The sequence below is a fragment of the Taeniopygia guttata genome, chromosome Z (assembly GCF_048771995.1).
Source record: "Taeniopygia guttata chromosome Z, bTaeGut7.mat, whole genome shotgun sequence".
NCBI classification, from domain to species: domain Eukaryota; kingdom Metazoa; phylum Chordata; class Aves; order Passeriformes; family Estrildidae; genus Taeniopygia; species Taeniopygia guttata.
In genome coordinates, this window is record NC_133063.1 from 19,811,323 (window position 1) to 19,839,018 (window position 27,696).

Here is a 27,696-nt window from a genome sequence, read left to right on the forward strand (position 1 = left end):
CATCCTAAATTCTGGAGTGAAGACTGAAGTGAAGACCGACCTTTGTGTACTGGGGTTATCTATTTCTGGGTTTTGCAGTAAATGCAGATGCATTTACTGCATGGCTCAGGTTTTAGTTTTTATATTTTTCAGATCCTGTGCTGCTTTAGTGTGTAGTTTTGAGCTTCATATTAGGGGATAGTAAGCTCTCTTCACAGAGTAGCTAGACAAAACAATTCCTTCTCTAGCTGGGGACGAAGAACAACCGATCCAAATCTCAGGCCCAAGAGCATAAACAATGTGGACTGAAGAGAGAAAAACAAGAAGGATGGGACTTCATAATCTAAAGCTATAATTTGACAATAAACTCCAATATGCTAACGGACCAGAACATATAAAAGTGTGAGATATGTGACCAGTTGTCCATTTTATGACCCTTTTGGGTTCATCTTGGGTGTAGCCCTGGCTGGGCTCTTGTATTGCCTAAGGTGTGTACATTGAAGCCTTCTAATGTATACCTACTCTATTCTTTAGCTTTGTTCTAGGTCAAACTTCATAAGGCATCAACAATAACAATCAATAAAAAAATTATGCTCGTCGTTATATTAGATTTGAAATTCACTAATTTTATAAATGTATGCACCAAATTTCATATATTGTGATTGCTTGCATAGTATTTTCATTTTTAATTTTAAATATAAGCCAAATGTAATTTTGAACACCTGAATAATGCCCTCTCTTTAGTATACCAAAGCTTTTTGTTACCTCTTCTTTAGTATACCGAAGCTTTTTATTAATAGAAGGAATTAGAATGCCAGAGATGTATATTGATATATTCACATATAAGTGTGATTTCCAGGTTTTGTCCTGGATGTGAAAGGAATTATTTTTGAAATTTCCTTTATGAAGAAATTATGGGGAAAGAATTTGAGGACAGGTGGACTCAAAATGGTAATTTTTAAATCAATATGGAACTTGAGAAATAGTTCAACTGAAGGGAGGAGGAGGAAGATGAGGAGGAGGAAAGACACAGACATGCCTCTGCACCTCTTAACAATCTCTGCCTCTTTTATACAAAAAGTACAATTTTAGACATGCCATTTTCATATCAGCAGAAAATATACAAAATAGTAGGCATTGCATTTTTTATTGTTTTATACAGCTAAGTACTTTTGGCTTTATGCATTAATAGATACAAATGAGTTTGTTCAGGGATAATTAAATGGAGTAAAATTAGACATAATAACAAATATAAAAACTCAACAACCTCTCATGAAAAATGTCTGTTTGGCTACATAAAAAAGTGTTAGACTTTAGATAAGTACCAAAAGTGTGTTTTTCTATCTTTGAAGGTCAAGTTGCACTCATTAAGTCCTACCATTTCAATACAGTCCTAGCATTTACCACTGTACCAAGTAATGAATTTATCAGCTGAAATGGTTGAAAATAAAAACCAGTTATGAATAGTGACGTATGAAGTGACACCAAATAAGACTCAAAATTATTAACTACTGAAATGAGACAGTTTTAAGGCTCTCAGTCTGGTTCTGGATTACAATGTAAAGCTTCAAATTCAGGTATTGTTGGCAGTAAAAGAAAAAAGACTTAGTACAGGCAGTACCAGTAGCAGAGATGACTAGATAATTCATGAGTGTTATTCATGTTAATCTATATAACTATTTATTCAGCTTCCAAAAATCTTTCCAAGATCTTTACCAAGTTTCATATTTCTACAGTACTATAACTATCAATATATTATAACTAAGAAGGGTAAAATGCAATCAATTCAATGACTGAAGACAAGGCAAAGTAGGCACTTCCTGTCTATACCAACTGTAGTAACTTGACTTGTTTCCTGTTTTGAAAACTTCTTGTTTGATACCTAGGTTTTTGTCATTACAAGAAAAAAAAAAAAAAAAAAAGAAAAAAAGAATAAATTAAAAAAAAAGAGGCTACACTAAAGAATGGCAGGATAGACAGGTCTTCAGATATGTTCTCTCATTAGAAAACAATGAGCTTTCAGTTATTCTGGCAGTAACTTTCACTGATAATTATCTGGAAAGGACTACTGGTGTTAGGAAAATTGAAATGAAAGAACCTAAGATTCAAGGGTATGAGGTCAGATATGTGCTTGCTTGGATTTAATAGCAGATCTGGAAGGACTAGAATTTCCTGCATAAAAAAGTACACTTTTGTTTGACAAATGCCTCGTTAAATGCACACACAAAGAACTTATCTGTATTCATTAACATACACCTTGGAGTTGCATTTAAAGCATGAGTAAACTTTCTTTTGACTGAGATTTTAAGATTTAATTGCATTTTGAAAAGAACAATAGGCTGATAACTTGCAAATAATTTTAATGAAGAATGTTTTGGATTTAAACAAAGTCTGAAGTTTAGAAAAGTTCATGTTGCCCCTGTTTTAATATCATAAACCACTGTTTTTTTTGGTGGAGCTTGACTCAGTTATTGAGTACTAAATTCAGCTTTCCATTGGCCTGCATTTCTGTATATGAAAATAATAGTGGAAAATTCAAAAGAGCATCTAATCATCTGCGGATAGGTATTGTTTAACAAATGCTTCCATCTACATATCCAAATAAGTACATATTTTATTACAATACAATATCATAACCTCCAAATCAAAAACAGACATGTTTTTTCTGCTGTTACTGACCAATATTTTTTGGCAGTTTTATATACTTTTCCAGTTTTTATCCTGTTAACAATGAGGAAATGAGGATAAAGAATAGAAACTATATTGTTGTTCACTGCTTTTTCTTGAACACAGAGCTCGTGTACCAAAGTTGATTCCATGAAACATTAAAGACACCTCATCTTGAGTTTATAGGCCAAAGCAATAATAAGAAATCTGTTAAAAGATACAGTATTAGATAAGCCAATAACAAAAAGTAAACAACATGGTAAAGACTATTTTTCCTCCATTTAATCCAATATGAAACAAGACAAATGTATACCATTAGATAACATATTTTCTTTGTGTTAATAACTATAAGTTACTTTAAATTTCAAAACACATATATATCTTATATAACAGTAGGATCCTATTTTCTGACATTTTCATAAATATAGTAATTGACATTACCAAGATGCTTTACAATTCAAGTTCACTTCCTTATGATTACTAATTATCAGAATTAGATATTAGACAATCAGAATTAATTCAGCCTTACAAACAATATGTGAACTGTAAGAATTATATATCAATAATAATATTAAAAGATTATAAAAGGCAACAGATAGTATTTACACACAATCTATTAATTATTTTTAATTTTTGAGTTATCACTATATATTTAGAATCTTAATTTTCACACAAATGCCCTCAAGATTATATTATCACGATTATAATTATTAAATACGGCACAACAAAAGCAATCACATTGTCTACTTATAATGGATCACTAGTGCCCCCTTCTGATATAAAGTAAGACAAAATATCAAAGTTTTGCACAATAAACTTCATGTTATGTGCTAATACCGAGAGATTTCTTCGAGTTCAGTGTTATTTTTTAATGCAGGAAACCTATTAAGACACTAATTATAAACTGAGCAGCTTGCATTCACAATGTTAAGCATTTTCACATTGCTAAACTATATTGTAAAAGGGAGAAAAAAAATAATAATGAAAAATTAGGTAATGTACCACTAAAAATATAGCAATAACCTTGCATTTTTGGGTCTGTCATCTTGTAGTATAACTTTTGGAATTAGACTCAATTTATATTGGGTTTGGGTTTTTTTAAAATAATGGGAACACTTTATATGTGTACATAGGAAAAAATAAAGTGGAGCTACAATCCAGAATTAATCATGTTGAATGTCATATTGCCAGGTTTGTACAGAACCAGTGCCGAGGAGAATAAAGACACACTCATTCATTATAGCCCCTTCTCTTTGACTTAATATAAAGGGCAAAAAGCAGGATGACAGATTTTAAAGATATTGTCTGCAGCATTGATTGCACTACATTGATGCTTTTTTTGTAGCTGCACCTCGATGCTGTTTTGTTTGCAAGCTGTACGTTCTTTCCTTGCATTATTTAATATTACTTAATAATTCTTTTGGATTATGATTATTTCCAAGTAATTACCAAATGGAGGTATTAATTAATTTATAAAAATGTTAAGGAAATTATGTCCTTTTATGAAAATTATGAAAAAAAGTTTCTTCCTAATTAAAAAAAAAAAACCCATTTATTTTCTCATGAAGACATTAAAAAAAGCATTTTAAAATTTTTTTAGTATCTTGATCTGGCCTCTTTTTTTTATTACTATTATTTATATATAGTTATATACTATATTAAAGTTAAAGGACCTTGTGTAAAAATACCACAAACAAATCAAGAGCAGATTTCAGGGACACAAAGAGGATCGTGGTGCTTGTTTGGGAGTTTTTTGTGCAAAGCTGGTCCACAGTTCTTGAGATTACACTATGAAGAAATTACTGCTGCAATCAGAAGTGTTGACTTAAAAACAGGATCTTAATATGCTTGAAAGATAGTATTTATTGAGTCTAAGCATATGTTTTGGCTGTGAAGTGCCTCTCTCAAATATTTTCATAGTAATTCTTTGGAGAGATAATGCTGTCTTTTAATTTGATTTTTCTTCATTCTGCATCTGGATCTGAACATATTCCCTCTCACCATGATCACTTCACACACAAATATCAAGAGATTCAGTTTTCTGACATCGCACACTAGCTTCTGCTAACTCTTGCACTAAATATATTTGGATCTGTGCTTCATGTCACAAATTTTAAGAGGCTGATTTCACGAAATATGGCAAAAGTAGAAGCTATAGATTTCACCGACAACTGCAGATAAAAGTTTGTGCATTTTTTGACAGAAATTGGAACAAAGTGTTAGTTATTTATCAAAATCTTGCCTTCTTCAATCAGTAATTTTACCATATCTATATTCTAAAGCATGTACATTCTCTGATAAATCATATTTTTTCAGGTAAATCAAAAATATAAAATACATATGTTGTACATGCACTCCTCAAATTCACTATTTTTATTTATTGGCTATGTCTCCTTACTTGTCATTATATTGAAATTACAGAAAATGCAAAAGTTTAAAAAAATATGTATTTTAAATAACAAATTCTAGTTTGTAAATTTTCTCTGCAAAAAACAATTGCATTCAGAAACTGGCTTGCTTTCTCTTCTTCATGAGCATTCCCACTTACATTTCTAAATCAACTCCAACATTTTTAAGACTACATGACTGACACATTTTGGAGATTGGATATTTTTGTACTTAGCTAAATACATCACTTCCATTACTCCAGAAAAGAGGATGCTGGTGGGGAGATACCATTTCAAGACAGAAAATATCATATTAACAGGCAACAGGTGACCAAGCTGTCTGAGCTTGTCAGCTGAGCCTGACCTTTGAATTGTCATGAAGTATGAACACTAAAGGGAATCAGTTTTTTCCAGTTTTTTACAAAAGATGCAGAGGGAGCAATGCAGAGAGGAGTGTAGCAATATATCGTGAGTTTTCTGTTTCAGAGACATACTGTCCTTCCAGTCTTGCATGAGGCACAAGGCTGTAAATCAGATATATGTCTACCATTCACCTAAAAATCTGTTATACTGGAAAAGTGCTGTGGCTTAGGAAAATAAGTATTTTTTTAAAAAATTAAAAAGCCTAGGATGAATTCAAGAAAACAGTTTAGATTAAATTGTGCCAAAGAGGTTTTTCCAAAGCAGATTTTTGTAGCTGTATACAATTACAGAAAAATACTCTAAATGTTGCTTATTTCTTAAAAATATCACTTTATGTTCTCGGTCTTGGCTGAACTTTCTAGTGTGTAGCACTGTAATTTTTAAGGCTAATTTTAAAACTGGTTGAAAAAAACTTCTAACAGGGATTGTAGCAATCTGCCAAGAATAAATGAAAATACAGTTGCAGTGGATAAAACTAGATGATAATACATTATTGCAAGGATCAGTGAACAGCACAGACTAATGCGAGAGACCATATGATAACCAATTAATCTTTTTTTTCATTAAAACAATAGCATGGCAAACTTACATAACCTAAGTGCCTCTATTTATAACCATGATTAAATTTTGTTTCCTCTGGGAAAAAAACAAGAGTCCAAGCAATAACATCTTAAGGAAAAAAAAAAGAATCATAAACCAAACAGAAAAATCATTCAGAAATGGCTCTTCACAAACTCATCAAAAGGGCTTTGAGGTACGAGACAGCAAATGACTTTTTATGTAGGAATAAGATAGTAGCAGGAAAAATAAGATAGCACAAAATAGAGTGCCATATCAGCATGTGCATCACACACTAGGACCACAACACGTCTGATAGAGCTCAGCACTCACAGACAACATAAATTTCAGCTTTGTAATCCATAGCTACTTGACTGCTGGGGAGCTGGGAGTCCATGGACATGGGTGCTCAGCACATGGCAGGCTCACTTCTGGTTTTACATGGTCACCATCATTGCTTTGGCTTCCCAGTGTCCATGCTGCAAGGAGAGATTAAGATCACAATCACCACATGCTTAAAATTTGACTTGCACCTTATGTTCAGCAAGAACATTTTTAATGAATCTTGCCTGATCTACTTTCTATAGAAAACGCTTACTTGTAATGGTTTGTGCAATGTTTGGTTCATCTTGTAAACCAAAAAGTTGGAAAGAAAAAAAGGCAGATTTCTTTGAGGTGGAGTTTCATAAAACCAAGAAGTAGCAGGACCTTCTCTACCATCTAAACCTTATCCAGGCCCTTCCATTCTAATTCATCCTTTCCACATATCACATGCGCAGCAGCAGCAGCTCACCTTAGGCAATAGAGATTTTATCCACCAGTGTTTATCCAGCTGGAAGAAACTGGTCCCAAAATGAGAGAAAGCTAAGGCAAAGAATTTCCCAGAACTCATAGGTCAGGGAAGCTAATGCAAATGAATCTGAGTCTATATTATTCGGTCCTTATTGTGCTGTCCCTGGTCTACACAATCTATGCCATGACAGTCTGTGTGCAACTCCTCCAAGTGAGAGTACAGATTTGCTTTGGCTGGCACCAATAGAGTATTCAGAGGAGTCAGAAATGACTTCTTTCTGCTTATCAGCCAATGTCTGACAACATGTCTCCATCCTCTCCTACCATCTTTTTTCAAAGTTGATTAGTTTTTTGGATTTTTTTCACACAATTGCCTCAGCTTTTTCGTATCTCCCTGTGCAAAGGGTTGTGTGCCCGAAAAGAAATTGGGAAAGGATGTGAAAAGGCTGGGTTAGCAAGCTAGGAAATTAGTAACATAAGGAAAGAAAAGCAACAACTAATTTGTTAGGGGGAAAAGACCCCCTTGTGTTGCTTTGAGCAAGCTTCAAGCTCAAATTATTCCAGCTCTGAACCATATACTTTCTGCAAATAGATCTCCTTCACAGAAGATCCCAGATGCCAGGGGACAGCCCCACACACACCAATGTTAAGAGAGTTTTGCAAATTATAATAGCAGTAGTTCACAGGAAAATGGCACTCATTTACCTGATTTTGGTATCTGTAATTCAAGCTATGTATTCTCGTGGTCAGTGGTTGTACACAGGAAGATGCTGTAACTGGCTATGACTTTTCAGGTGGAGTTTAAGATTTTATAAGGAAAACTAAAATGCAAATTCCTATATGGCTCTTTAGAATTTCACTGTGCATTACTGGAGTTTGCTCCCCTTCTTACAATCTTTAAACTTCCTTACCTTTATGACAGATCACAAGGTTACAGCGGAAACAAAAGCTCAGTAGCTTTTGAAGTTCTCACTCTGTGCCTAGTGAACGGGAAAAATGAACAGCACTCAAGATGCTGCACAGAAGATAATAACTCTTCATTATACCAGACAAATTTTAGCAACACTGTTCCCAAAACAAAAGAGACGATTGCCTGAAAAGATATTGGGAACTCAAAATCTTTAGCTTGAAGAACTGTTGCAGTCTGTGTATTGTTTTGCAGTTGGGAATGTACAACTGACAGCAGAAATTTGTATGTGTCTGTGTATGTCTGCTGTGCGTGAAGTCTAGAGAGATTATCCCATGTTAATGAGAGCCAAGGAATTCCTCTAGCAACATCTTGGCTAAGTGAAAATCACATAATTTAAAGCTGGCCAGTGGCAGTTTTAACTTACATGCTATTTTCAAAATTGTGGTTTTTTTCCTACTTTTTTGAGGAAAGTAAAGCTAAAACTATAATCAGTTTTACTAGCTCCTTCTATTTTGCATGCCCACTAGCCATTCTACAAAAAAGAGTTGCACCCTTAAATCCTGAAAGTGGAGTGTATGCTATTTCCTTAATGAAGAAATACTGATTATGCAGAATGAAACTGATAATGCTACACAATGCTTCCCCCAAGTCTATTAAATTAAGATCCTGGCTATACAGTCTGTAAATCACAGCAGATTATGCTTCTGGAGTCTGTATTCTTCCTCTTCTCTGACTCCCTTCTGGATTTTTTTCTGTAAAGCAGTCTGGAAAGGGACATCTTTCAATAAAGAGCAGTTGTTCTTTTCATTAATTTATTTGTTTTAGTGTTCCTAGCCATTGGATAATGTGATAAGTCTCCCAGTTTATTTTCTAAAATCTGTAAATAAATATAGACTAAAATATAGGGCCTTTCTGTCTGCAGCCACTCAAATCTGTCAGAATTTACTTCTCTCACCATGCAGTAAAGTCTGCAATTCATAACACTTTATAATAGCTTAATTTACAGTTTGCACCATTTTACAAAGGAATTACTTAACAGTAACTCATCGAGTGTTCAACACTGAAGTTGCAGAAGAGCTAATTCTCTAAAAAGACTCTAATTCTTTGAGTAACTCTGGACAAAGCTCTTGTTTTAGGTGAATTTTTTCAGCTTGGGCATTGGTTCAGAAATCCCCATCTAGACTAGGCATGGTTATAACACAAGGCTGCAGTCTTTACACAATAAAATGTGTCACTGAGAACATCTGTATATAAACATAAACTGTATTACAACAGTCAAGAACTTTATTACTATAGTTTTAATTGGATTTTAAATTATTTTCACCACACCAGCACAAATTAATCCACTTTATAGTGTTGCTGTTAGGAGGGGAAATGGGGTATTAATGATACAGATTGACTATTCACAACCTTTCCATCCCTAAACTTCTTGCCATCCCAAATACTGAAAAGGAAAAGGTATAGAAAACTACCTCAGTGTCACTGTTCAGCAGGTAATTAACAAGAAGATGGAGCCACCACAGAATTCCAGTAAAGCTACCCAATAACAAAAAGTAAGATTCTGTGCAGATAAAGGCTTCTTTCTTTATTTGACCCTTGATGAGCACATGTACAATATCCATAATTGTTGTGGCTTGCTAAAGAGTTGAGGAAAGGCAAAAAATATTTCCTGCAAAAATTTTAGGGTAGTATGAGGCAAGACTCGTTTTAAATTAGTACCATTAAAGGTTGGCTGTAGATTACAGTCGCGGTGATGCAAAAAAGCCTGTCCAAGACAGTATTTTGTTTAAAATTATAAAATCTCTATAGAATGATTCAGAAGTAGTGGGGGTTTTTTTAGTTCCTGTACAATAATTTAAATATGAAGTAAACCTTCAACATTTCATACTAACTACCATTTCTTTTATTCTCAAAGTAATCTTAGTAGGTGGAGGGAGGGAGAGAGAAGCAAACCTTTTAAGCATTTTCTAGCTTGATGTGGGGGTGGAAAAAGAAGCTTGGAGAATCTGATAGTGACTGCCCCTTGAAAAAAATAATTAGCTTGAGAAAAGCACAGCAGTTTTAGCTGTCAAAAGGCACTGAAATCCCAATGTCACCAGTTTGATCAGCTCATTGATAAGATATGCAAAGACCTGTTCTGAAATGAAGGAGCAGCAGTGATAGGGATCAGCATGTTTGTACTGTGTCAGTTTTAGGCAGTGAAAAAAAAAAAAGATGATTGTCAAATTTGAAAAAGTAAAAATATATCCCAGAACTTAAACAGAGTTATAGTTCTAAGGATTATGCCTTAGCTAAGCCTTGCCTTTCGCTTTTCTGAAAGAATAAACAAAATGCAGGCTAAAAAAATTCATGAGCAAAAGAAAAGGAGAAAAAAGCAGGACAAAAATCTTTTTAAACTGATCTCACTTTCCCTTTCAACATAAAATAAATTAGTAACTATGCAAAATAAATTTTCCTTTAAGTTACTAATAGAGGAAATAAAAAAAGGATATTCCAGCACCTCTTTATATTATTTTTATTTACTGGCAGACTTTTTTGGTGCTTTACAAATCAAGAAAGTCACAGTTTCTGCCACTGAAAGTTTGTCACCTTTGCTAAAAATATCTTGTAGAGAGACTGCTTATTCACTCGGGTTGAAGGTCAAAACTTCATTTTTTGTTTGTGTCTTTTGAAGAAAAGCATGTTTTTCCTAGTCAGCCAGTTTCCAGTGGAAGCCGTACATTTGTAAAATGGCTGGCTAAAGACTAGAAGCTCTTTGTGCAGGGTTCACAGTTTGCTGTATTTTTATAGCATGCTCAGCACGCCAGAGACCTAGCCTCCTGGGTTAGGGCTAACCATAGCCAGTACAATACAAGAAATATTTGGAAAATAAAACCAGAGTGGGAACATGCTAAGGGGGATTGCAGAAAATAACTCTCCTGCTATCTTCCTATAGCCTTTGTGCATCCACAAACACACAGACATCCACAAATAAAATCTGATGTATAAATCAGTGTATCCCCAGCTGCTAGAAAACCATCATCAATATTCTTACTTTGGGGAAAAAACCCTCAAAGAGCAACATCTACTAGCAGTGCCTACCAGCCTGTCATTTCTGCTTTTTAGGGGGAAGAAAACAACTTGACTGTAATATTAAAGGAAGAAAAGGTGGTTCTTGGCTTTCTTTGCAGGGGTGTGAATGATCGGGAACAATCATAATAGCAATAACCCTCCACCAGCAGCTGATTGTCTTACTCTAATCTACTTTATGTACAGCACTCACAGTGATGTACAGAATTTAAAAGGCCACAGGCCCAGCTATACACAGAAACCCATGCACACAGGGTGTTGCTTTGATTATATCCAATCAGCACTTTAAGAATGGTTAAAAACTTTGTTTCTACAGAGCTGAAATAAGAGCTATGTTTTCTGGTAATCAGAAGCATTTGCCATTTCTGTTTTCACATAAAAAAGAAATAGAAATGCAACACAGATAATAATAGCTGATCAAATGGTACTTTTTGATCAAAAATGAACATAAATTTAATTCAAGAACCATACCATTTAGGAGACTTGATGCCTTCTGCATTGAATCAGGACAAACAGTTGAACTACTACAAAATTTTAAAATGTCAAGAAACCACACTGGGTACATTTTTGTGATTTTCCATGTATCTCTGAGAAACACAACACACATATAATTTCCTTACTACAATTTTTTAAGATGTTTAAAATTTTGCTTCCAAATATAGATATTTCAGACAGTGACTGAATTTAAGAAAGATTCTCATTCATACAAAACTAAATATATTTTTTGTGAAAAATAGCCACAATCCTGACCTTTTCTCAGTCAGTTGTATTTCTGCCAAAATACAAGTAGATTAAAATACAAGATTAAAAGACATTCCAAGATATTTCTACAATAACTCTCCTACACATGAATTTTCCTTTCTACATCTAGTACTAAACACACAACCTATAAACAATTAAATAGGTAAATAAGTTTTTAACTGTTTTTTTTTTATTTTTTTTTCCTTAAAAGAAAAACAAAAAGTGGTATTATTACTTCTGATATAGACTATTTCAATTGCACAACTTCTTGCACTGCAAGTCTAGTGCATTAAGTGAAATGCTATTCAGTTAAATTACAGAATCTCTGGAAAGGCACTAAATCATTCCAATGAAAATTTTAATTATTAAGAAAACCTAGATTGTAATTATTTTTAGCTAATTGGATAAGAAGATATTTTTTAAACTCCATATATGAGAAGGTGAATCTATAATATTTCTGCACTGTCTCTTGGTTTTGAAATGTGGCATATTATTCAGCTATAGCCCTTTGATGTGTGTTTTTCCCTCAATCCATGCTCCAACAATTCTGTCATACAGAGAACTGAAAATTAAGTTATTCTCACCAGCAATACTCCCCCACAAAGAATCTATCAAACCACAGATATAAACCTCAGAACAATCCCTGCCAGGTTTCTCATGCAAATGATGCAGAAAAACTTACAAGAGCACTTTAAGATATTGAGAACCCTTCAATACAACCCAGTATAATAACTTTTACTTGCTAATTTCTATGGGTCAGTTGCAAAGGAATAGACCTGTCAATCTTTTTCAGATGTAGCAGAATTTGTCTGTCTGCAAACAGGGATGCTTTGTTGTTGCCATAGATACTAATCCTCCACTTTCCTTCTGTTGACACAGCTAGTCACACTCTAAACTACCTGATCACACTTTTAATAGGCAGCTGACTCCAGTACCATAAAATGCTCAAATCAAGTTCACAACACTTGATGCATCCACTGTTGTATTAAGAAAAAAAAAAAAAGAAAAAAAAAGAAAAGAAAAAAAAGCAAACCCAACAAAAATTGTAATAATTGTCAGTTTAAACCTGACAAGAAAACAAATGTGAAAAAAATGAGAAAGTGACTCACACCCTGCAAAACACCTGAAAAAGACAATTTTAATTTGGATGACTTCAATTTTTGTGATGATTTAATAAATATTATAAAATTAAAATATGCTTCAAATTCTATTCATACCTCTTTGGCTTGCAAATCAAATAGACAGAAGGAAGCCTTTTCCTCAGTTTTTAAGCATACCTAGGAAAAACAAAAAAGAAAAAAGAAAACGAAAGAAAAGTTCAATAGGTTTTCTTTTGTCTGGGTAAAAATAATTTTTACAAGATTTTCTTTTATTATTCATTGCTTATTAAAAGGTGAAGGGTATAAAAACAACAAAATGAAAGTGCATTAAAATGAACTATTTAAGTTAAATGATCGTAAGTACTGCATAACTGAAAACACAGGCTTTTCCTGAAAACTGTGCCAAATAGATAAGCTTATAAATCTCATGAATTTTAACAAAAGTTGCTATTCTTGCAATACAAGTGCAGGTATTTTGCAGAGCGTTACTATATACATAAATACACAGAGGTGCACAAATATGGGCTAATAGAGTTTCAGAAATAGTGGAGAAGGGAAGGGAAGGGAAGGGAAGGGAAGGGAAGGGAAGGGAAGGGAAGGGAAGGGAAGGGAAGGGAAGGGAAGGGAAGGGAAGGGAAGGGAAGGGAAGGGAAGGGAAGGGAAGGGAAGGGAAGGGAAGGGAAGGGAAGGGAAGGGAAGGGAAGGGAAGGGAAGGGAAGGGAAGGGAAGGGAAGGGAAGGGAAGGGAAGGGAAGGGAAGGGAAGGGAAGGGAAGGGAAGGGAAGGGAAGGGAAGGGAAGGGAAGGGAAGGGAAGGGAAGGGAAGGGAAGGGAAGGGAAGGGAAGGGAAGGGAAGGGAAGGGAAGGGAAGGGAAGGGAAGGGAAGGGAAGGGAAGGGAAGGAAAGGAAGGGAAGGGAAGGGAAGGGAGAGATAAACAAATCACCTTGGAATTTATTTGACAGGATAAGAATTTCCAAAAATGAGGATTTAAAATCTATACCAGCACTCTTCATATGGATATTCACAAATAAAACTATAGATACCAATTCTGTATGTTCCCATACCTACTTATGTGTCTCTAGCAGCTCACACAGTTCTACCTTCCTTTCTTATCTGCAGTCAGAGGGCTTAGGACAGAGCCACCAATGCCTACATTATAAAATTTCTAAAGTTCAGAATTTAAATGCAGTTTTTCCAGTTAATTAAATAGATAGATTGCATAAGAACTTCCAAATAATTTACACAGTTCTGAAGTATTCACAATTTTCATGTGCACTGAGTAACACTTAACCCTTTTTCTATTTTCTTCCATCCACAGGCTGGACACAGAGCATGCTTGCATGAACACGCATATAAACACATAGCATAATTCAGCATTCTCATTCAATTACCAGGTATGGAACTGGGAAAAGATCTAGTAGGGTACCAGCAATTGTAATTTGTAGAGGAGGTGGACACATTGCAGAATCAAAACTTGTGCTTTTCAACTTAATACTTTAAGGGCATTTCAGACTGCAGAATTGATTTACAGCTGTGAAGAAGCAATACCTGTTTTAAATCTCTACTGGGACACCATGCAAAGAGGGAGTCTGAAGAGAGAGTGAGTTTTGGCACTTTAAGCTATTCTTATCTCACAAGCACATGAATTTTACAATCTTTTTCTGTAGGTAGGCCAGCTAGTGAAAGAAGGCCATGTCTGTTATCATTGCCCTATATATCATTGCCATATCTTTTACCTGCACAATTAAGGCCAGTTCTTTTAAATTCCTTATTTGTTCTAAAATTCAGTTGTGCAACATCACAATCAAAATGTCAGCAGCCACTTAAATTTTATTCAGAAAAATGTTTCTACATCAGTTATCAGTAACAGGCCTAAGAATAAGACAAGAAAGTGAGCCTTTTTCTAAAGAATCCTCACAAAAAGCAAGGTTTTTCTGTTTGTCTCACACCATTGACAGCACTCAGCATTTATTCTTGTCAGCATCAACAACATTAAGATTTTTTGTATAGTATTGAACTTATCATTGTACACAGAGACACAAAACTTCTACCTTCAGACGAAGACACATCTATCATTAGCTTTTCCAAAGATACAGGGAGTCATAGCATTTCCCTTGACCTTAAAAAAGCCCTGGATTTACATTATTCTTCTTTTTCTGGAAAGTTAGGTGGTTTTACTACCTTTGTGATAAGTGGTACACACTAAACCAAATCATAAACAGGCCAATTAGGATCAGTCTTGAGTTTTGGGTGTCAGTTACAAACTATCATTTTTACATTCAGCTGTACCTGACTATTCTATCCCTTGAAAAATTCCAAAAGAAAATGAATAAGCTTACTGGCTTATATGTTAAACGCAAAGTTAAACAGTGGGAAATTTTCTCCATATTGGAAATCATGTCTCCTTTATGGTTTTTTTTTTCCATATAACCTTGTTTGTTGTGGTATATATACTTTCCTTCACTGAAGCAGCATAGGAAAATGAAGATGTGAGATTGTAAAGCTAGTTTTGCCCATGAAGGTCAAATGCACTTCGAATAGCTTAACATGACCCCCAGCTATCTAGTGTGTGAACAAGTTTTAAGATATTAATTCCTAAACTCAAACTAGGAGACTAGTTAACCTTAGAGCAGACTTCAAGAAGATGGATTCATCCTACCAAGATGTTTTAGTGGGCCACTATTCTAGGAATTACTACTTCTTAAGCAGTGCATGCAACACTAAACATACATGCAAAATCTGTCATTTTACTCAATCCTTTGTGCAAATTGAAAAAAATAATGTAATTTTTCTGTTATAGAGGATTTATAGGAAATTCAATTAAGAAGGTCTAATAAAAAATAAAACAAAAAACTAACAAATAAACAAAACCCAAAAAAACCCCCAAAACAAACACAAGAAAAAAAAACCTTTAAATTATCAGAACTTTTTTACAATGCCTATTGGAACTATTTCCCCAGAACAATACATTACTGGAATTATTTTCTTTTCTTTCACCTACGTTTTACTGGTAAAGATGATCTATCATAGATCAATTTCCCACTGTTGCCAACTGTTTTTCTTCCAGGCTGCACAATGCAACTTCCAACATTCAACAAAAGAAAGGATTTAGAAATCCAGGAATATTGATTTTATTCCAAAGCGAACGCCATATATCCTAAGTGTGCACCAAACAACAGAACTTAATTTACCATCATGCACATGAGACAATTAAGGACAAACCTTTCTGTAAGAATTGCTGATCAGAAAGAGAAAATAGGCCAAATAGGCCAAAACAAACTTAACAAGACTTCCTGATTAATTACTGATGAAAAATGGAAAAGCTGATAGATCAAAAATTTGTATAAATACAAAAATCATATTCATTCACTTTACTTCAATTCAGGGTTTCCCCTATCAATTTTTCTCAAAAGCATCTTACTCCAGCACATAACCTATTTTACTAAGCTCTTTATGCTTTGCTTGGTTGTAAAATAACTACCATGAAAAATTCTAATTGCCATAGAGACTCAAAAGTCTTTATAGGTCTTTATTAATCTAATCTAATTAAATTCTAAAAGTGCTTGTAAGGTAACCAAAAAATTAATTGGACTCCATGTTTTTTTTAGTGATGCTTTGTATCACAGTGGCCCTCGATCATGGTATAGATTGTCAATCATATATTGAAGATTTATTTGCATTTTTTTCTGTTCTGATGCATAGAATTGTTTAAAATATGTTGCTTCTGTAAAATTGCAGTAGTAGTAGTAGTAGTAGTATTAATAGTAGTAGTAGTAGTAGTAGTAGTCAGTGTCTTTTTTTTCCACAAAAATGGAGATACCCCACTAAATTAAAGAAAATTCCTTGCTTCTGGGTAGAGAAAGAGAATGAAGGTGGAAATAGTGCATGAAGGGGTTTTTGTTGCACTTTTGGTTCTTTGTACTTTGAAAAAAATGTAGATTTTGTTCCCAAAAAGATTACAGAACAATAACCTGCTGCTAATAAATAATAGGATGCATTTTGTCTATTGTCCAAAAAACCCACTTTTGTCACTCTTAGTCCTGAGCAATATTTTATTTCAAAATTAGAGCAGTATTTTTGCTGTGTTAATAAATGGCAGATCAAAATTTGCTTTCATTTATTAGCTGCATTTAGAGGTCCGTTCTTCTAAAAGGAATTTTTAAATGTAGAATTTTTCAGCTTTTGTGACAATCGTCTCCCATTCAAAAATAAATCAAAATGGTTAATATATAAAAGTTCAAGACAGGTGAGATTCCAAAGACTAATCCCTGGGAAAAATAAAACATAGTATCAAAAAACCATTTACACAATTCTACTAGGTTTTGGGGTGGGAAGAGTAATACAAAGGATGAGTGTGATGGTGAAGTCTGGAAAGTTACTTAAATGCTTTTCAAACCTACTTTAGACCTGGCTATGAATATGCTATGAATCCATTGTTCAAGAAAGATATTCTTACTGACAAAATAAATGAAATCTGTCTTGATTGACAGCTATGACAAAAAGTTCTCCTTGGCATCTGTGGGACCAGGATTTTTCTATAGGGATCTGCCCTGCTTCTTATTTCCTATCAGTTCAAGAAAGAATTGGCCTCATAGCTAGTTGCTTTGGCATGAAATGAAATGGTATTTACACCCAGAAAGGATCTGCATTAATCATATTTGGCTGGATGTGAAGACATTCACCTACACTATGAACACTTTTATGTGAGATATTTCCCTGATCATGAGACAACTTGCCAAAACAATTTTGATTAAATAATAACATTAGCATGAATTAATGACTTTTCATTAATTTCATAAAATGAAGGGTTTTCCTGTTATGTGGGCAATAGTGAGACAGAAGTTTAAGATAGTAAACTAACTGAATGTGGTGATCAGAGGAGGACGGTATTGGTGAATTAAAGATTTTAGATTGTTTTTTTACACTGTAAAACACTTTGCACTGACTATAACATAAAATTGTTATGCCTAAAGAGATGCATCTTACTGAAGTCGTTTATATGAGTGGCATATTTCACATTTGCAGCACACCTGATAAGCTGACCTAATAAGGTGAATATTTGTAGAAGTGTGTCCTTTCTGTGCCTGCCTAAGGACAGCTAGGTCACAACAGTAGTGTCTGACTACTAATAATGAACAGATTCATTTACAGCACAAAGCATTTGAAAAGGTAGATGCCCACACAGATGTATTTGTAAGAAAACTACTCCCTCTGTTTGCATCCATTCACTGGGGTTGGCTAATAGCCTCAAAATTTAACATTGCTTCTTTGTGAATAGACAGCATTCCTGATTATCAGTTTACCATCTGAGGCTATACCACAATCATCACCCCTCCTGCTGACAAAAATAATGTCTGAAAATCAAGGATAGTTTTATTTTCAAGGAAAAAATGACTGATTCGGTACTTTTAAAGGGTTATTTTTGCATCTGGTGAATTAAGAAATTATTTTACTTCTGTATTTGTAGATTTATATTAATTTGTATATAAAAACTAGAGCTCTGACTGGCACACAGACAACCTTTAGCTGTATTTCTACTGACTGTAGTAAGCTTCCAGATTACTTTATAAAGTCTTTAATACTTGTTACTCTGTAGAAATGTGCATGTATGTACAAACATTAATGGCTTTACAGTGAAACAAGGATTAAAGAGGCTTTATCCTTTTATCTTTTTCATCATTATCAGCCACATGCTATGAGCTCCTGTATTACATGAAAAAGAGCAGCCCCTGCATTTATGTTATGGGAGTATACTCTTGTTATGTGTGACTAGAGATATATTAAATAAACATAGCACTTCTGTTTATTAGTTCTTTATGTATGATTAATATTGCAACTGGAAAAAAAAAAAGAAAAAAATAAGCTGTTTTAGAAAGTTAGAAAGTTTGGCTGACAGCATGCTCATATAGTTACATGCAAGATATTTGCTGCATAGCTAGAGATTACCTCAGATGAGGAATAGCTTTACACACAAGCTTAAAAAAAAAAGGCAGGTCCACACTGTGAAACTCCCTTTGGGTACATAAAGAAGAGCACTGTATAGTCTGGGTTCACATGTAGGTTAAATTAGTTGAAGGCCACTACATAGCTTTGGGTGTATTTATTACATTTTTTTTCACCACTTGCATGAAGGTAAAATGGTCATAGAACAATGAATAAATTGGATTCATCCTTTTTTGGTTTCCAAATGCGCTTTGGGCCAACAAGAAAATAACCTGAAAGACAAAAATTAACAGAGACCCAAATCAAAATGAAAAGTTTGTGCTGCAATTCCACATATGAGCTGAATTCCTTCCTGCTGGTGGCAAAAAGCAGTTCCACATCGCACAATGAATCAACATTATACAAGATCTCTATAAAGTCCTAAGTAGCACACTGCTGGGTTAGAACTGATGGGTACACTTCTCCAAAAATTTTCTATCTCTTCTGCTTCTAAAGCGTCTCATAAGTTTCCATAACAAATTTTATTGCTGTTGTTGTTGTTACTCTTATTTCTACTAGTATTATTATTACTATATTTCAATGTCTCTATTTTATGATAAATAAATTGACATTTTTGTATGGGTTAAACCAGACTGTGGATTTTCATTTTTGAGCTTTTTTTGGTTTTTGTTTTGAGAGGATTCTGTAGATGAAAATTTAGTTATTTACATGATACTATGGACTATTTTCTTCAGTCTTTCAATATAATTTTTAAAAAAATTTATTCATATGCATGGAGTTTTACATACCTAAAGTATACTCCACAGAGAGAATGCTGATATCCAGGGAAAAAGGTACATGGATTACAGTCACAATTTACACAGCTGGGAATCTACAGGCAGAACAAGGCAGAACACAAACACATCAAGATGAAAACAATTGTGTGAAGTGATGCAATTCCACTGGTTTTTAATACTTGTGAAATCTTTTGAAGCTGAAAAAGTCAGAATCTTAAACTAGCTCTGTAAACGCTTATTTGTGTTGAGCTTTCCCAAAACAGGAAAAAGCAGGATTTCATAAATCTTGTTTTACAAATATGTAATTATGGAACTAAAGTAAGAACTTGTTTGGTTTCAAAAATGAATTCAATTCAGGCAACTTTTTGGAATGGAGTTTCTAGCCAGAATGGTCACTTACTTGTAGATAGTGATGCTACTGCAGCTGCTTCTATTCATTATACTGTATTTCATGTTTTCTTCACTGTCAGCATTTTATACGTTGAATGTGCCATGTTAGGGAAGGACTTATGCACTACAGAAGCACATTTCTGAGCTACTCTGGGCTTACAGCTAAGCACGTGAGGGCAGAATCTGTCCTAATGAAACACAGGAGAATTTACTGAAAGAATTCCTCTATTTATCCCTCTCCTGATTTCATTTTTTCTGTTTCCTCACTTATCAAATGAAGCAATAGCTTTCTTCCATAACTTCCATAGCAAGTTAATTCCCAAGGTTCCCACTTTGATGCTTCCAAGTTCCTCAGAACTCACATTCCTGCCAAGAGCAAAACCATTTAGTAAATCTCTAAGAGCTTTTGTAAATAGGATGCCACACAGCAGATTAATCAGACATTCAAAGCAAATAGCTGAGAGGTTTGGTAAACAAGATTTATGATAAAGGAGACTGTTGAGATTTACACACACACACACATACATACATACATACATATATGTGTGTGTATATATATATATATGTATGTATATGCACATATATATATACATATATACATATACATATACATATACATATACATATACATACATACATATATATATTTTTTATATATATATATATATATATATAAATAAATATATATAAATATATGCATTTGCATTACAGCCAGGAAACTATTCATGCCTGGGACGATTGCATTATTAGTCACAGCACTGTGACCTCTCACCCCAAGTGATAAAGTACACAGGTCAGAATTGACAATACATACTCATGGCTGATCATGGCTGCCAGTTATTGATCCAAAGAGGGGAAAAAAAGAAAACTTTGCAGGAAAAAACATTGCTCTGAATTACAAACATGCATTCTCCTGAGACACAGCAACTCTCTGGGTTTTCCCACTGGAGCTGGAAAGCAAAAAGTGAGTTCAGCCAGTATTTAATATCAAGTGAATGCGGTGTTTAATCAATACTATTCTGCTTTTGTTCCACGATGTGGAAAGCAGTGTCTATTCATTCAGTAAAGGTTAATGCTAAGGGTCAAGTGATTTCACACTCTCTGTAGGATCCACAACATTTCAGTAGTTCAGATGCCTTGGACAATGATGACTCAGTTGGACTGATTTATTGCCACTCTAAGGTCCTGCTTAATACTAAAGTGCTATCTTATGATAATACCTCAGAAAATAGCACTGATAAAAAAAGAGGCTATAATTACCTACATTTTGAAGTAATGTCTTCATCTCTAACATCCGATAAAGATGTAAGGTCCATTTAAAATTATATGCTCCTTGTATTAGCAAGTCAGTTAAATCACCTATTATCAGTGTTCTCTGGTTTATGAAATGCTATCTATGCAAAAGGAATCTGGCTGATGTATTAAGAAAAATGCAAATTGCAAGCAAATCTAATACTGTACCTCATTTAACATACATTTTAATGTATGTTAAATGTCTACCTGCACAAATAAAAAAATACTCTTCTAAGAAGACTGATTAATAAGACGAAAAAAGAGAAAATTTTAAGACAATGTAGAATAAAAATATAATAATCACAGATATTCTAATTGGGTTTTAGTATGTGAGACCTCATAAACACTAGTATGTAAAATTCCTTGTATTTTTCTTCCTCTAAAATTTCTAACGGTAGATAGGCAAAAAAGGGAAGACAATAAACTCCCCCTCAATATGATACACTGAAAGTGACATTAAGTGAGGTCATTGTCTAAATGAGAAAGCATTTGACTTTGTCAGGGGTTCTAATTTTGAACATATTAGGATCCCTGCTTACTATTCAGCAATGTCTTATTCAAGATGTGTTTTATATAATGAAAGAAGTTCAGATGTCACTAGGAAAATAGTGTGAGAAGAATTAATTGGAAGGCTTATCAGACAGAAGTAGTTTAGAATCCAAATCTATCTAATCTATCATTGAATGATGAATATACCAATCAATTAGCAAAATAAAATAAATTCTGCAAATTTGACTGAAGACATCCTATTATTATAAGTGGGAGGATATTTGGAACAGTTAATTACTCCTTATTTTAGGTTCTAAGTATGCAAAAATCCTTTATGTGAATTTTCAATGTCCTTCTCTCCCCCCAATTACAGATATTCAGAAATTTTTTCAGACTTGTTTTAAATAATGGTGTCATGTTTTCAATAACAGTGTGGCAGATATGGAAGAAAGACATTTTAATGTGAAATAAAGGGGGAAAATCCTTCATTCTTACATCTGTGGGTCCCCACGTTTTCTTACAAAAAGATTAATCAGTGCAAAAAAAAGGACAAAATATCCATATGCTATATTTATTGAAATGGGCTAGCTTTTACAAAAAAAAAAAAAAATATATATACCTTACATGGTAACCAGTTTTCTCTCTTTGATGGAATAAATTGTTGCTGATAATATTAAAAGTTTAGTCCGTAAATTTCGTTCCACTCTTTGACTGCACTGAATAGGAAATGCCAAAAATATCATAGAGGTCTAAGAATGGTACTGAAATAATATACTTAAAGACCAAAACAGTCCCTCTCCCCACAAGACCCTGTGCTTTATTTTATAGATTTGAAAAGCTCTAAATAGTTCACAGTTCTAGTCAACAGATTTATAATATCTGACATCTGTTGATTTTTTATCTCTCCCAACAAGGTTTCAAAGTCACAATCTGAAATATAAACCCCTACCACACTTCTAGTTAAAATTTCATAGAGAAGTTTCAGTGGCAGTAGCTATCATACTTCAGAGATATAAAAAAAACAATTCCAAAGATATCTGGAACAGAAAAATAAAAGTCTGCCTACTTAAAAATAACAGAAATTACAAAATAAGATTCTTTGTGTAAGAAAGGAAAGTTTGTCTTTTCTGTTGCACAAGAAGCTGTTAAAAATTTATTTAAAATAAGAATGTGTTGGATTATCTCAGTTTGTGATAACAAAGACTTTGTCACACTAAATCAGACCACTGCACCGTTAAGTTCAGAATCTTGCCCGCAGGCCCAGTGGGTGCCCAGTCTATCAGACAACAGAAGCATCTGTGGAAAAACACATATTCTTACTGACCTTGTTGAGTGTGAGTCTCCATCTTAAAGAAGGAACTTTACTAATATATTTTTTCTGCACAAATTAGTACTAGATATTTTTTGCCACTAAAACTTTACAAGTTAACATTCAGCAATTTTATATACACAAGTGTACAAAATTCTGTCTTAATCCTAAATAAATTTATCATGACTGTGGGAGGGGGATTGGAAGAGGGGCCCCCTGCCTTGCCTTGGGAGGCAATAGACGTATACCTTCCCACCTCCCCTGTTGCCAGTCTTTTGTTGTCCCTTCCCCTCATCCCTGTCAGTCATTGTGTAATCCTTCCCCCAGTTCTGGAAAGTTCTGTCTTCTTTGTATTGGTTCCTTCCCTGAAACCACTCCTTCTTTATCCCCATTGGTTGTTACCTCGTAACTCATCCTCTGCTCTGCCCCTGGACCCTTCCCTCATTGGTTGTGGCCTACCGTGACCCTCCTACCCAGCCACTGTTATATTCCCTACCCTGCCCCTTGCTCGGGGCTCTCAGAGCTAGCTGCTCTCCTGGGTGGTTGTCTTCCTTCGCTCCCCGCCTTACCTACCCTCCTGGGAACCCTCTGGAATAAAGCTGCTCGAGAGACATCCCACCTTGGTGGAAGCTCTTTATTTACCAGCTATCCGGCTCTCAGAGGACCTGACCCTGTGGCAAGACAGGTGGTCACAGGACCCCAGGGCCTCAATGAATACATACATGCCCAGATTATACACTATATAGAGTTTTGATCTGAATGGGAATAGTTATATATATCTGCAATATCCCAAAATCATAATAAAGAACCAGACTTTTTGCATAACTAGTGAAATAAGCAGGCTGGGAAATATGAAAAAACTGGAAAAATTGGGCCAAAAACTTTTGCTAGAAAATTTAGCATTACTGTATGATCTAATGACTCAAATATTTCAGCTGTAATCCAACAACAGGACTGCGAAACCTTTACCTTTTGGACATTGCATTGGAATTCTAGTACAGCAGGCATTTGTAAATTAAGTTTTTAAAAAGAATAAGTTTTAGAGAGAAGAGAATGGCCATTCACACCAAGATCCCTGTAATACCTAGTAGGAGACTAAGAATTAAATAAAAAAGAAGAAAAAAAGACATGCCTAAAATTAGACTTCTGAATCCATATTTAGGCAATTAAATAAAAAGCTTAATTATGAAGACTGCTAAGCAGCCAGGAGCACCTATCTCATTTGGTGTCCTCCTATTGCAATGAGGACACTGAACTAGCTGGCTCCTGAAAATTGTAGCTGAGTTTCCAGGCTAATTATGCAAAATACTTGCTTTGTGACAGAGTGCAACATCAGCGAGATGTATACGAGCAGATTTAGCTGCCTTTTATACTGAGTGGTACAGAACGATTTTGGTTCTCCATTCATGTGCAAGTTAGATATGATATGAATGAACACATGAATCAATCATGGATAAGGTGTTTATTACAATTCCATTGCTAGTTTTGATTTATGCTCTTCTGTTCTATTTGCTTCCATTTTCATAACATTTTTTTCATTTTGTTTAGTCTTCATCTGTGCATGAATCTGGGGTTTGGCAGGCACTTGAAGTTTAGTCATTTAGTCATGTAACATTATCAGAGCACAAGTAAATTAAAATATTACAAATAAATTTTTTCCAAATATTACAAAATGTTAAAATAATTATTTAATAATGTAATTATTAGAAAATACAAGTACTGATTTCATATTACTATGCCACCTGAAAAAGACAATCAAAATAATGGAAAAGTAAATCTTATTTATTTTTATTAAAAGAAACACATTATTATAGGTGATTCTGTTTAAGAAATGGTACTAAATACATCTATAATAAAACACAAAACAAAACAAAACCCAAAAAAACCCAAAAACAAAACCAAGAACAGCCCAAACAAAAGTAATCTGAATTCTTCAACAACTAATGTTCCTCTGCAGCTGTAAACTACAAGACAGTAAAAGAAATCTGTTAAGAATCAGACTTCTTATGAGACAGGCTTCACTGCAGGACTGAAACACTGATTTGCAAGAAACTTTAAAAATCTGTTATAAGAGAGGTTATCACCAAACCTTGACATGCAACCTTTTCTTCTAGAATTGTTGCTGTGTTTTCACTGAATTGTACAATGGATTTCATGCACTCAGATGCAACCTGTTGAGAACACATATGTGCATCTCTAATATCTTAAAATTTTCAAATTGAAGTCTCCAACTGCTTGAGGTTGACTTCTATTGACCTAGAAGATTCAACAGCTAATGCCAGCATACATGCAAGTCTGGCATCCTAAATGAACCCACTAGTGGCTTTGGAAAGACAAGAGAGTTTATGCTCCCAGCCGCACAGCAACAGAGTAAATGCGGCTTGCATATCACTGTGAGTTGCAATGGACAACACAGTAGTCTGAAAGGGATAAGCAAGCTCTCAGAATTTACTCAGGTGATATTATGCTATAGCTCGTTCAGTCAGAAGAACTGAAAACAAGACAGATTAGCAAACCTAACCAAAAAAAATGAGAGTAAAGAGTATACATTTCTTACTTTCTTATTTTCTTTTTTTTCCAATAATTTCTGCAAGCATTTATTTATTTGGGAAGTGCAGATCACTATAAAGGAGACTGTAGAAAAGAATTTCGCATTATTTTCAGCTCTAATGAAAATTCCCATCTAGTCTCAAAACTCTTTTTTATACCATTTTTAAAGTGCTGTTATTCTCTACACTGTGTTCACTGTCCACAGTTTCTGAAGCAGGAACTTATGGACTTGTAAGCCAAATCCCTTCCTTCACTCATAGTTTTAGTATCATGTCTCTCAAGGATGAACCCAGGACTATCTACACTGTATATCTCCAGTCTTTGCTCAGTTCCCTATAATTTCAGTTGCTGTCCTTCTTCCATCCTGTTGGCCTTGACAAAGCATCCCTCAAAGCATGGTATCTATGGCTGTCCCCTCTCTGTTATAGATAACAGGGTCCACCAGAGAGCGCAGCATCCTGAATCCTGAGTTCAGGAATATTCAACAGCCTTGCAAATTTTGCTCACCTGTGAAGTAGAGGGGAAAAAATACATCCCATGCATCTGTTTTACCATGCAGCCTTGGTCTGGTTTTAATATCTGCAGTTTCTGAACTGGAATGTTATACAAATATGTCATTCTGTATGATAAAAGCTGAATAAGTGCAAATGCTGTCATTAAACAGAAACTTGAGTCTGGGATGTAGTGGAGAGATCAAATTACAGAGGCAGTAGCTTTCACTCAAGGAAAGTAAATGTAAGCACTCTGTCTTAAAAGAGTCGTGCCATTGCAGCACACCAGCTGGGTTACACTGTTCTGGGTACTACATAGCATAAATACTCCAAATCAGGTCTCCAGCAACTATCATTAAGCACAAAAACAGTGATTCATCCCCAGACTGAAACAATACATTTTCTAGCTGCTGTGATAAATCTCTTATTTCTGCTGGACCCTGGACTTGCCTGACCACATTCTGCAAAAAAGCCCCCAACTGCCCCTCAGAATGAGACATATGCACACAGTTTTTTTGGTACAAAATGCATAGTTTTTAAATACCATTTTTACCTGTAATATACATACATGTCCTATAAGTGAGGCCTCACAACTTCATTTCTTGAGTGTTATTATCAAATAACACATACTTAAACTAGATGACAAGAGGAACCAGAACTCTCTGTGAGTCAATCAAAGTGTGTGGTATGTCTCACTCGGATAAAGAAACCTCTAATCTTCACATGCATATTGTTTTTTCTGCCATTGCACAGTGTCCACCATGGTGAGACCCTCATGTAGAGCTAGAACAAATAGACAGTATAAAATAGATAAGTTCTTACCTTCCTTCATAACTGATGATTTATCATCTTCTCAGGCATCTAAATATTGTGCTTGCTCATAATGCTGACTGAAGATCAAACTAGCATGTAGACAACCTCCCTCCACAACTTCCCATCCCTCTCCCCACACAGTTGTTCACATCATATTTGAGGTCAGTCCAGTCAAAGTTACCCTAGCTTTGCTACAATTTCTGACAATACTGTAGCTTTTGGATACCAATGCAAACAAGCTGCCATCACATCCCCAGAATCAGGGAAGATTTTAAATTTCAGTCAGCTTGGTCCCATTTGTTTGACTTAGCTCAAGATGAGGAGTTGTCAAGCTACACAATTTCCATAGCTGTTAAGGATGTTTTAGAACATGCAAATCTGCAGTACACTTTATCACAAACATTGCAAAAAGCTTAAAAACCAGGACGTATGAAATATGTATAGTTTTTTTTTTGTTTGTTTAAAAAAAAAATCTATCTCAGCATATAGGCCTTCACCCTGCATATCAATGTATTGCTGTCTTTTTTGTTTTGTAGCCAAATGGAAACAATAAAGCATCAACAGCATTGTCAGCTCCTTCGATTTATCTTGTTTCAGCCTTTTATTATACACAGGCATGAAGAATGTTATTCGTACTCAGTTTTTATTTTGCTTGGAAGCCTTGAAATTTTCTGATGATGTGATCTAATCTCATATACCAGGCCTAATTTATCCTATCAAGGAGGTATCCAAGAGAGGTGGGTGTACAAGCAGCTGCTTGTCTAACATCCTGAGGGATGATGAGCAGTCTGGAGGGTACTGGGTTCATTTATCGGTTGTCAAATATACACTAGTCTTCCTCACTTGTGATCCCACTGTCAACCCACAATCCAGAAACCATCTGATTATGGTGTGTGTAGCACCTTAAAAGTGAGTAAAAGATGGCATCATCTTAGCACTTAGTGCATGAGAAATTGTTTATAATAACTAGGTAATTATAGCTAACTCTTCCCAAAAGCCATCACCACTAATTTCAGT

General features: G+C 34.6%; 1 long non-coding RNA gene across 1 annotated transcript; it reads right to left on the bottom strand.

The window, feature by feature from the left end:
- Positions 1 to 1,107: 1,107 nt before the first annotated feature.
- Positions 1,108 to 27,027, bottom strand: LOC140681902 (uncharacterized). The gene is made up of 4 exons (XR_012053123.1): positions 26,689 to 27,027; positions 12,744 to 12,803; positions 7,718 to 7,786; positions 1,108 to 6,493 (listed from the first exon to the last, which is right to left on the bottom strand). It is a non-coding gene; the product is annotated as an uncharacterized lncRNA (long non-coding RNA).
- Between the last annotated feature and the right edge of the window lie 669 nt (positions 27,028 to 27,696).